The sequence below is a fragment of the Labrus mixtus genome, chromosome 17, assembly GCF_963584025.1.
Source record: "Labrus mixtus chromosome 17, fLabMix1.1, whole genome shotgun sequence".
In the NCBI taxonomy this organism is placed as follows: Eukaryota; Metazoa; Chordata; class Actinopteri; order Labriformes; family Labridae; genus Labrus; species Labrus mixtus.
Genome location: NC_083628.1, coordinates 22,092,563 through 22,105,681, shown reverse-complemented (window position 1 = coordinate 22,105,681; position 13,119 = coordinate 22,092,563). Strand labels below are relative to the sequence as shown.

General features: G+C 40.4%; 1 protein-coding gene across 1 annotated transcript in view; it reads right to left on the bottom strand.

The window, feature by feature from the left end:
- cacna1bb (calcium channel, voltage-dependent, N type, alpha 1B subunit, b) overlaps positions 1–13,119 on the bottom strand; it is a 154,661-nt gene that overhangs the window by 127,809 nt on the left and 13,733 nt on the right. The gene's annotated exons all lie outside the window — the stretch shown is intronic.

Sequence of the window (13,119 nt, the reverse complement as noted above, 5' to 3'; positions counted from 1 at the left end):
AGGAAACAAAACAAAAAGAATATGAAAAAATAAACAAAGAATAAAAGTGAGCTATTTTACAGTATTTGAAAAAAAGAAAAACGTCTCATTCTTGGCTTTGTGGGCCGACAAACACACCTACTAGTACATGTTTATGAAGCTCAAACAACCAAAGAAGCAAATGCAATACAAATACTCACACACACACACACACACACACACACACACACACACACACACAAACCAAGTATCCTGAGTCAGCTATTTAATGCATGTAGCATGGATAACAAGGTTTCTTCAGAAGAAGCACATGCTGGTTATCCTATCAATAAACTCCAGTGCCAGGATCAATAGTTCAAGAGCATAACAAGCAACCACAGAATGGCGGACAGCAGAGTAGTCATGGCAAGGACTGTCTTTACACACAAACAGTTATCTGACTATACAGGTGAACCACTTTCACAAGCCTTCCGGTGGTTACCTCTCTGAATAGTTACTTCAAGGAACATTATGTAGGAAGTTGTGCTCTCAGGCTCCCATCGAGGGTCTCTGAGTGCAACTGCAATCAGTGCTGACAACACACTACTTTCCGTAAAACCACAGAGATTGTTTTTCAGAAAACAGACATGTTTTTTTTTCATTGTGCACTAATTTAATAAGTTGATTTTGTTTATTGGTGATTTTTCAGAGTTGTTGGTAAGACCCTTTTCACACCCTTTCAGGAGCTTCTCTTTCACTTACCTCACAGCGTGATATTATACGTATCAGACAAGCTCTCAACTCTCACAACAATAAATATTCTCAGAGGAACACAGCAGTGGAAAACAATAAACTGACAACTAAGGGAGCATGAGAGTATAAAGCAGCAAAACTCAAAAGTGTCCCCCCCCCTCACCCACTTGCTTAGAGTAAATGTACCAGACTATTACCGGCTGCGTTCAAACATCAGCTCACCCCAACAACATTTTACCAGGTGACAGGTAGGGAAAAGTCGGATATAGTCAAGGTAAAAATTATTCTGTTTGCATTCGTACATGCACACCATCCAGACTATGATTTTCAGGAGTACAGTGAAAGTGTGAAAGGTACCTAGATCTCACTGATGGACGTAAGCAAAATAAACAAATATTATTTTAGAACTGGTGGCACAAATATGGAAATATGGGTATATAGGATACATGAAAAAAGATTAGGACAGTACTCCAAATTTGTGTATTTAATTGTCACAGGATAGGCAGGCCTGTTACACACTGAAGAAGAGCGTCTACTCGAAACGTTCGAGTGGCTATTAAAAACACAAATTTGGAGTGCTGTCCTAATTGATTTTGTTGTTTGAACATTTTTCGGGATTCAGCACCCAGTTGTTTAATGTTGAAAGGGAGTTGAGCGTGTTTTCTCAAACATTATATAGGATACATCCAATTTTATTCAGAGCATCAGCCAACATCACCTCTCCAATCCAACTTAAACTAATGTCTGACGTTGCAGGTTCAGCCTTAAACAATGACCAGGAGAGAGTCTCATCCTGGATGTCTGATATCATGTTATCTGGATATCTCCTGGCTACACAACACCTTCACATTATTGGATGAGCCTACAGAGTCAGACGTTAATCAAAAGCTTTTGGGATTGCACTCTTATAAACAGAGGGAATAGTTGCACAAAAAAAAATCATATTACAAAAAAAACCTACAGAATAAAGAAATAATGGGTCCAACCATAATATCACCATGAGTGGCAGCAAGAATGACCGCAGTGCAAAGTGTTCATGGACACATGGGCGGGGGGTAGTTTACTGTACAAACTGTTCTCTGCCTTGACAGAAGACCATTATGGCATACTGTATAGCGTACTATGTGCTATGTGACAAGCAAGCCCACTTGACAGTTGGTTATACAAAGATGCAGGAAATTGAAAATAAAAAGTATAAAGGAGGATGCACACTGACACTAAAATGTCTTCAGCAAAGAATGAAGTACATCCTGTTATGTAGACAGTTTATTGTGTCGGCTAATATTCAGCCCTTTGATCTCAGCCTCTCTTTTTCATCTCAATTTCACTACTCTCAGTTGTGCTCCACACCTCTCTTTGTGTCACCCATCAGTTATTTCAAAGTGAGAGAGCTTACAAGGGGGCCCGGGAGGAAGGACAAACAAATAAAGCACCTCTCCACCGAGGTGAGACGGAGGGAAGACGAAGTGGAGGGGCGGGGAGAAGGGGGCGAGTGCTTCAGCGCAGCAGCAGTGGCAGCATCCTCCTGGTAGATCTAATGAGACAGAGGAGAAGAAATACTGGAGGAGGAATGTTGTTTCTCTCCATGCACAGTGCAAACAGAACTCCCCACGCCCTCAACTCGGCCAGAAGCAGCAGGCAATAAGGAGGAGATGCTCTCTGTGCCATTATTCACTCCATTATGCAGATGCTCGAGAAAAGGAGGGGACACCACAAAAAGCTACTTTCCCAACCTTTAAGGGGTCGTGATATGACTCTGTAGGAAACAAGGGGGCGCCAATCCATCCATTACATCGGCAATATGACCAAGTGGGACTCATTATGTGGTGCAGCTGGCGCACTTGCAGGTGGAGGGAATGAGAGGAGGGCGCAAGCAGATGACTAGAGTAGATCTCAGATAATTCAACATTTGCACTGTTTCAGTTTCCTTACATGAGTAACTGAGACAGCTTGAACAAGAAATATTCATGTGATATGCATCATGCAGTATACTAGTTACTATCACTGACTGCAATCAAATGTCTCACCTAAACGGAGAAAACTCTTATGTTGCCTGTCGGAGGGCCAGAATATGTAGCCAGGGGGTGAAACGCTTTAAAAAATGCCTTTAACTTATTAAAAACACAAGATAGTTTCTACATGATTTCTTGTGTTGGACATTTCGTCCTTTACATTTTTAATCTTTTGGCCTGCATCCGTTTTTGCCTTCTAAAGGCTCAGCATTTCAAATAGGATGCTAATTGAAACTAAATTCTGGGGGTTTTACCCTAATTGCAGTGCATCCCCCCCTATTGTTTTCTAGTAGATGAAGGTGACAAGAGACACCTTTATGTAATTCAAAGTCAATGATAATTGATGTGTTTTTTTCCCTTTTTTTGTTGGTGGGACTTAATCATGTTGTCTATTTTCCCAAACCACCTCTGATAGGGTTTAAGGACACATTTTGCCTCTAGTTCCTTCTGCCAAATTCAATATAGAACTTAATTGCAAGGTGGTATTAAGATGGGCATGACAAATACTAAGGCAACAGAAGAGAACCTACGGCAGGCAAGAGATTTAAAAAATGAGAAGGAATTGAGGGTTACGAGTTGAAATGTAAAAAAAATAAACACATCATCTGATTCATTTTTTTCTCAAGCTGAAAGCTCTTTATTCTCGAATGTTCCTCAAAATGTATGGCAAAAAGAAATCTTCCTCCTGTCATCGGTTTCATTTATCTTGCGCAGATACTTTTCAAAGGTTTGCGCTGACTAGACAAAGATGACCTACAACTTAAATACACTAAAAACTGCAGTACATAAGCTCAATTACTTCATTCACAGTTATAGTTTGTTTCCCTATAAGTAAAAGTGCTTCATCACTTTGTGGCTCATCATCCTGAACCTGAGGGCAGCTTCTCCAGTGACTGTTCTTACACTTACAGACTATTTAACACAACTGGACTAAATGGTGTGTGGGCCAGTGTCACAGGTCATAGTCATGTAAACACCCTGCAGGCTGACGTGTCATCCTTGCTTTCTTTGAGAGCCGACATGTTCAACAGGATAAACACTCACATTCTCCACAGTGCTGCTCAGTCGAGGCTAGATGATTCAAAGGTCTCTGTTATTAACTTTAAGCCTCCTTGACCCAGATGAAGGTTGAATGGTGACCCTCTCCATGCTGGATGGACACTTTTGAGGCTCCGCCTGGTGTGGCTTCAGGCACATATCCTAAACATTTCTGTGATTTTTCGGGTGTCTACAGTTTGGACTTCCGTGCACGTTAAAAGAAGAAATACAGAAAGGAGCTTGAGATCTGGTCAAACAGGCCGTTCAACTTTTCTCCATTCACTCTGAATGTGTCTGCATGACTTAATGATATTACCGTTGTCCCACAGTCTGATGTAGTCTGTGAACTTCTCCACACAGACTCTACAAACACTGAAGAAAATAATGCTCACTAAATGCGTGCTTCATTTTACTTAGAACATGAACCAACGGAGCAGCAAGTGAGTCACACACATCAGCTAAATGAACGGTCTGCTTATGTTACGTGTTCAACTTTGTCAAAGCTAAATACACAACTTCACCAAATCCTGCAGCACTAGGTATTTTTTAACAGCAAGAAGATAAAATGGCATACTTTTTTTTTTTAAGTTGATGGGGGATGCAATGTAAACGATCCAATAATTTCTAAAGTATTCAGGCATACTTTTTTATTTATTTCAGATTGTAAATTGCCACATCAAATTTTAAAATGTGATTTATATTCCTTGGAACCAAAATCCATTTCACAAATAGCATAATTGGCATTTTAAGAAAGGGGAAAGGGAACTGCAATCCAGCGGATTAATGAGCTAAGGTAATGTGATGACCTTGTGCACAGCTGAGTTCTGACCCATCTGATGTTTGCAGAGGTGTTGAAATTCGATTCGTATCCTGGTGTCATTTGCATGTGATGTTATAAAGCCTATTCAAAAGTCTGCATCAGAGTATAAACTTATAATCATGTACTCCCCTGTGCTGAGCTTTTACAAACATCTTCAAGAACAAACTAAATAATTAATTAAAGTTGAACAACAGTGAATGTTACAGAAATGATTGACACAAAGAAAATATGCAGGCACAACATGCCCTTAGATAATGAGCCTGGCTATCACCATTAGTTTTTTACCTACAACCTGGCTTCACTGCCAGGATGTGTTGTGACATTCCTGAATGCAGCTAGATTTTACAAAGTATATATCAGTCTTTAAACTTCTCAATGCAAAGGCTTTCACATTTCCCCACCAAATAAGCAACAACTTGTAATGCACCACTTCTTATAAAAGCACCTCCTACTTTCTCTCTCCTCCAATCAGTGTACCACAGGAACCAAAAACACCAGACAGTCTAGTAATCTCAATTCTAAGGTAACTTTTCTGGGGAACATGAAGAATTTTCTAAATTGCAACCCATTTAGTAGTTTCAATCCATTAAATAGACAAGCATCCCTTGATCAATGCCCCTAGTATAACACAACACGAAAGATCACCTGACTTTAACCACTTAAATGTGAAGATGTAATGCTTTCCTTCATTATTAATATTATTAAAAATTAAATATCTGCGTAGTTATGAGTGGTTTTGTTAACAAAACACAGATGCCGAAAACATCTCCTTTAGGACTGTGGGTACCTTTTTTTATTCCAGGCGTTTCACAAACAAAACAATTAATACCAAAAAAAGGTTTATAGAAATACTTATTAAAATAATTATGAGTTGCTGATGCGCATCCCTAGATGCTATATGTTTCCTTTTCATTTAGCATTCTGTGTGTAAGTGTAGGACAAATAAATCCTTAAATGTCACTCTCTCTTTCTTACATAATGCAGTGGGAGTACCTGTTAAAATTGCTGATTTTTGCCAGAAAACAACACTTGGTTTGTAATCATCTCTACACTGAATCATGTGTGAAGAGGGAAACCTGCCAGTCTGCCACATCAGCTGTGGTGTAGTGCACTTCCTCTTCCTCTGAAATGACAAGCATCACTTTCAGTCACGCCTGACTGGATCTTTGGCAGCCAAGCCAGCAGAGGCAAAGGTGTGTGTATGAATGTGTGTATAATTGTAAGTAAGAGAGTGAGGCTTACTCGTGTTCTCATTTTCCTTGCATCATCTCATCGTGTGTCTAGTCATGTTTGTTTGCTTGTGTATACTTCACTTACATGCATGTGTGCAAAACAATTAGTCAGAAAAATATATTAATGATGTGTGCTACAGTATGTGTCTGTGTGACTGCCAGGTTCCCTCTCAGCAAAATCAAGTCACGTTATTCTTCGAAAGCTTCTACAGTATGAGCCACTCGCTCTTACCAAGGGATGTGTGTTACAAGTTAGGCAGATGATGCAATATGTGACACTCTTGCCAGGAACCTGCCAAATATGTCATTATGATCATTGGTTGAGCCACTGCATGTGAAGCCCTGCAGCTAGAAGCCATTTCAGTCAGCAGGCATAAATAGGCCTGATGGCTATGAGAGAGATGCAAGCAGGATTTGTTACATCCACAGTGTTAGACTGAGTCACCTTGGCTCGCTGTATTTCTGTTCTCATAAATATTCATTCACTGGGGCTTGCCTGCTGGTTGGCATTAGCTGTTATTAGTCAGTTTGTCAATTCAGCTGTCGAGACCAAACATGCTAATGCTAATTCTAATGTGACAAATGTCAAATCCAAATCACAATAAAAGTTGGAGTTAATAGTACGTGGATAAAATGTACTTAGTTATTTCCAAAAGAAACAAAAAACATTACAAAAAAATCTTAAAAATACAAAAATAGTTGAAGGCATCAGGATCAAAAATAGGGAACACAAATGAAGCACAATAACACAGAGGTGAAAAAGGTGATGGGCCTTCAGCTGTCTCACAAACAGCCAGGGACATACAAGAGTTAATGGACAAATGAGGATTCAACTTTCAGGCCTTGTTCATAACTGGAGGGGCAAAGCTAATAGTCCTTACAGTTCAGAATCAGTATTCATTGCCTAGTACATACAAGGAATTTGACTTGGTGTTCACCAATATACTCTAGGCTAAAGGTTTTATTATGAGGTTATATAAACACAACCAAACTGTCAGATCACATGCCTAAGGAGAGCCTACATAAGTAAAATACGATGGGCACAAGCATTGATCCCTGAGGCCTCCCACAGCTTGAAGGAGTACAGGTGGAGACCTTATCAGTGAACTCCCTGTTGGATGAATAAGAGGAAAACAAGTTGATCCAAATCCATTTTCTAGCCAATCAATATGATCAATAGTGTTGAAAGGTCCCAGACAAATTTAAAAGAACTAGTAAGGTATTTTAAGCATGGTCTAGCTGCACGACAGGGTCATTTGTGATCCTAAGTAGAGCTGTCTGTATGCAGTGTTCAAAGAAAGCTTGCTGAAATGCTTAGATTCAAACAAAGGGTAAATGGGTAAGGGATGTTCCGGTAATGCTGGTGGCTTCTCTAAGTAATCTAGGAGGCCTAATGTCAAGGGGATACATGGACGAATGGGAGTAAGTAACACTAACTATCAAATCCCCAAGGGTGACATGAGAAAATTGATCCAGTAAGGCAGTCTCATAACGGGGGCTCGGGGGCATGATGCTCTTGTTTTGTTAATTTTGTCTACAAAAGAAGATAATTTGCCATAATGCTTCACAAAAGTCAGGAAATGCTGGAGGCTGAGTTGTATAGTAGATTAAAAATTAAACTATACATGTGTTTTATGTGGTAATAAGCTTGTAGAAATCAGCAGTTTTTTCTCATTTACTCTTTAATACAGTAAAAGAAGGGTTTGACTTTAAATCACTTTATTTAATGTGGGTTTGGGGTTTAGACGGCTGGATGGCAAGCATAACCTGAGGGCAAGTGGCAACAAAAAATAACTCTATGAAAACCAATTTTCTATCCCAATTTTGCACTCTAATATTTCCAATCTGTCCTTGTCTAATCATTTCTTAATGTCAAAGTAAAGGATGTCTGTCTTATTTGCTTAAAATCACCTTCTTTTTATTGTTTTTTCATTAAAAAATTACTTTTGGAACTTCCGGTCGGAACACCGTCATGATGGCCACATAGGGAAGGAGCTCCCGACTGAACCAGAGTAATTAGAGAAATACTCCCATATAAACAGAGAAGAACATTCTAACTAAAAGCATAAAGCGAGGGAGTGAGATACCTACCAAGATACCGAGCAGTTAACGTTAGTAAAAAGCAGGGGTGGTGAAGAAGACGAGGCGCGACAACATAAGCTAATAGTGGCTAAGCCAACAAGCGCGAGGGGATAAGCTAAGCAAGCTGCGGTTGGAGAAATGGCCGATTTGGATCTGATTCTGCAAGAATTGAGAGGGTTTTCGACAAGAGATAAAAGAACAACTAGAGACAATTAAAGAAGAAATTATGAAAGTGAACACCAGAATGGATGAAGCGGAAGGTCGAATCGAGAAAGCAGAGGAGAGGATTCAAAACACAGAAGAAGTCCTGACGGAGATGCTAAAGCTACACGGGAGGCTAGAGGACAAACTAACGGACTTGGAGGGTCGCTCCAGACGAGAGAATGTGAGAATTTACGGGGTTCCGGAGGGTGCGGAGAAAGAGTCTCCAACGATGGTCGCATTTGTGGAAGGTCTCCTCCGAGAGGGTCTCGGGTTATCCGATGACGCGCCCGACTTGCACATCGAAAGAGCACACCGTTCAGCGGGGCCACAGCCGCCAGAAGACGCCCCGCCACGCTCCATCATAGCAAAGTTTTTAAGCTTCAAAACGAAGGAGACACTGCTCCGCAAGGCCTGAGGCAAGGGAAGGCGTCACATCACTCCCTACAGTGATACAACTGTGAAATCGGTAGAAACCCATTAGACTTTTAAGAGGTTCGTTCGGGTTAGACTTTTTTTTTCTTTTGCTGCTGTCGTCGCTGAAAAGGGCCCTTTTACCTGTCACAGGAGGAAGGTTTCCCCTTAGAGCCTCCTCTACGAGGCTCAGTAGGGTCAGGCTTATAGACCCCTACATTGGGAGTCATACTGACAATTCATGTTGAGTTCATTCATGTTATGATAATTAGTGTGATGTTTGTTCTTTACTCATTTGTTCACTCTCTGTGAACTGTCAGGGAGGGGGGAGCTTACCAAGGACATGTGCGAGGTTGACGGGGGGATTACCTAGATGCAGAATAGTTCGATAAAAATGGTTTCACTTTTTATAAACGGTGTACTCAATCCAATCAAGAGGGGGAAAATTTTGTCAAAACTAAAGAAAGAGAAAATTCAAATAGCGTACTTACAGGAAACTCACCTTGACAACTCTGAACATGCCAAATTGAATAAAATGGGATTTAAACTTTTCCTCCCACGGATCGGGGAGGCGGAGAGGAGTGGCGATTTTGATATCAGGGGCTGCAAATTACGAACATATATCTGAATATAAAGATAACGACGGTAGATTTGTTATGATTACAGGTAAAATAGAAGGTACGATGGTGAGTCTCTTTAATGTGTATGTTCCTCCTGGTAGTGACTGGTCCTTCTATAAACACATATTTGAAATAATGACAACAAAAAGTCAAGGGATTTTAATATGTGGCGGGGACTTTAATATTCGACTAAACCCGTGAATGGACTCCTCAAGGGGAAAGTCTGAGGCTAAAAGTATTAGTAAAAGAATCAACACTTTGATGAGTGAAGTGGGAATTGTGGACGTGTGGAGGGAAGCAAATCCAACTGGTCGAGGTTATACACATTACTTATTCACTCAGCTCATAATGTCTATTCTCGTATAAACTATTTCTTTACGTTTAAAAAAATAACTTAGATTAACATAGATTAAATAATTGTGGAATAGGCCCTAGTACCCTTTCAGACCGTGTATACGTGTCGGTTAACCTCAATAATAAGACTAGGTCTACTCTATGGAGGTTGAACTCAAACATTTTAAATAACCCAGTTATCAAAGATAAACTGAAAACTGAAATTAAATCCTACTTGGATCACAATGATAACGAAGAGGTGACGCCATCAATACTCTGGGATGCTTTGAAGGCGGTGATTAGAGGCAAAATAATAGCAATCTCAAGACCAATTAGCCCCGACACTATTAAAAACATTTAACTGGGTGCTGGAGAAGAAATCTATCCCCCCCCCTCATGGAGAGAGGCGATTATTTCCATTACTCCTAAGGAGGGGAAGGATAAGTTGGAATGCGGGAACTATCACCCCGGAAGTGTCCTAAATATTGACTATAAACTGTTCACCTCCATTCTATCAAAAAGATTAGAAACGATCCTACCAGACCTAATACATAAGGACCAGACAGGTTTTATTAGGCAGAGGCAGACTCATGATAACATCAGGAAAACACTGCACGTTGTGAGACAAGTCACACAAAAAAAATGTAAGACGCTCATAATAAGCTTAGACGCAGAGAAAGCATTTGATTCAGTGAGATGGTCTTTTCTGTATAAAGTACTAGCAAAATTTGGCTTACATACAACCATAAATGACACATTTGCGGAACTGTACGTTAAACCAACTGCCAGAATCAAGATTAATGGCGATTTAACCAACTCATTCGTTCTGGAAAGGGGAACAAGACAAGGTTGCTGCGCATCGCCACTCCTCTTCGTCCTGTTCATAGAACCCCTAAAGCCCAATTCACACATACTCCGTGCGCGGCGCGGTCCGTCAGCGCCGCGCACTACGTTGTACTTAGCTTCCACTCTAGTCTATCATTGTGTTCACACAGGGCGCGCTGCGGTCCGTCTCCGGCACGAGCCACCGACGCCACTGCGCTCTGCTCCGTTTCAAATACGCAGCGAGTCTATTTTCGCCGGAGTGCGCTGCAAGTTCACGTCAAGCTGGACAGAATATGACAGCCCGGACAGGAAGTCAGACAGGGAAACGCACAGAACATCTGGTCAATTTCAAAATAAAACACAATATACGGACTTGCGATCGTATTTTTCATCACTTTATCAACATTACGTCAAAACAGGTACCGAATTAACAACAATGCCTCATCAGAAAGACAAAGCAACATGTTGTTTGCATGTTTTTCTCTTTATTCCCGCGGGATCTTGTAGTTCTCCTGTGATGTGTCATGGGTGCGCTCCGCTGCGCTGACGTCCCAGGATCCAGTGTGAATGGGCGCGTGCCGTCTGACAGAGCAAAACCGTGGCGCTGACGGACCGCAGCGCACGGAGTATGTGTGAATTGCGGGTAAGCCAGTGGATTAGGCAGAGGTCTGACATCATAGGGGTACCAATGTTATCTGGGGAACAAAAATTAGCTCTTTTTGCGGATGATTTATTGATAACTTTAACACAACCCACACAGACACTTCCACTATTAATGGAAATGCTGAAGGAATATGGTTTACTTTCTGGGTACAAAATTAACATTAATAAAACCCAGGTATTAACAGTCAATTATGACCCTCCAATTGAGATTAGGAATTTATATAAATGGAAATGGGAAGCAGATTACATCAAATATTTGGGAGTCGCATTGCCGAGGGACTTTTCCAAAATATTTGATTTTAATTATGGTCCTAAACTCTAGGCTAAAATCAGACATACAAAGATGGAATGTTATTCCTTTTTTGAGCTTAAGTTCTAGGATTGATTCGGTCAGGATCAATGTTCTTCCACGAATGCTCTACCTTTTTCAGTGCCTACCTGCTAAACAGTTTTCAGAATGGGACAGGTTAATATCAAGATATATATGGCAGGGGGAAAAGGCCAGGATTAAATATAAGACCCTTCAACTAAGAAAAGAAAAAGGTGGAATGGGTCTCCCCTGCCTACAAGAATATTACTACTCAGCCCAGCTGAGACCTTTAGTTTGTTTATGTTCATCAACCTGTACGGCAGGTTGGAAGGATGTAGAAGGCACAACGGTAAAAAACATACCAATAACAGCTCTATTAGCAGATAACAAATTACAGTGTGAACTGTTGGTTTCAGATGATCCCATGCAGGACATTCTTCTGAAATCCTGGCAGGAAATACTAAAAATTTGCAGAGTAGGAGAGTCATCTAAACTTCTTAGGTGGTGTGCTCACGATTCAGATTTTGCTCCAAATAAAAGTGATGGCAGATTTAATCAGTGGACATCAAAAGGTTTGACTACCTATTTGTCCACAAGGGGGCATTTCTGAGTTTTGAAGCTCTACAAAATAAACATGGTTTGGGAAGGGACGATTGTTACAGATACTTGCAGGTAAGGCATTACTTTAACCAAAACCTGAAGAAGGCTTTTGAAAAGGGGGAATCAGGGTTCCTGCAGATATTTCTATCTCTTCTCAAGTCCAAATCATGTAATAAAATCATCTCCAGATTATATAACGGCATCCTACAATCTAAACAAGAGAGCACAGAATACATAAAGAAGAAGTGGGAAAAAGAAGGCAATGTGCTGATTTCTGTGGAGAGTTGGGAAAAGATATCCCGGTTACAGTGGATCTCAACAGGGTCGAACACGTGCCGTGAGTTCTGCTGGAAAAATGGTGTGAGATTTTTTGTTACACCCGCTCAGAAAAGACATCAAGGGGGTGGTGATGCTTGTTGGAGACTTTGTGGGTCTAATGGAGCCGACCACTGCCACATATTCTGGGACTGTCAGGTTATTAAAAGTTATTGGAAATGAATTCATCAACATTTTAGTAATGTGTTTAGCTTAAACATTCCTTTCAAGTGTGAAACTGCGTATCTGGGTGATTTATTGTCTGAAAATTGTTGCATGAATGACATAAAATTGCTCGGCATACTATTGGCAGCAAGTAAAAAAGCCATAACGAGAAAATGGTTAAAAGTAGACCCACCCACCATTGAGGAATGGATGGAAATTATACATGGGATCTACGTCATGGAAAAGATAACATTTTCCCTCAGAGTACAACAAGAAAAGTTTTATATAATATGGTCTAAATGGACTGAGTACGTAAAACCTTTAAGATCGGACTTTAACTGATTTCATTTTTGAATTGTGAAAACCTACCCTCTACATCTTGTTTTTCTTTTTGCTTGATTCAGAAACAGTAAGAACATTTTGGGAAAGTATTATGGACAAAGACACTCAGACTTTCCGCACCAGTCTTTCCCAAGTCCCGGCGGAATGGGGGACAAACAATGGTCAAATAACTATACGAGGATCAAGGAAGTCTGTCAAGTAATGAAGGTTATGTGCAATGTAAATCATACTGTGCTTTTCCTAATAAAAAGAAAATTAAAAAAAAGAAAGAAAGACTTTTGATCTACAAAAATCTACCTTGGCCCCCACATTTATGGGTTTGGTGGCCAATATCAACAAATATTCCTCACTGTAGTAAAAAAAAGTCTGAAGTATCAGTTCTATTAAATCATCCATATTCAGGGAGCAACATATCAAAAAGGATTGTTTTGAATAA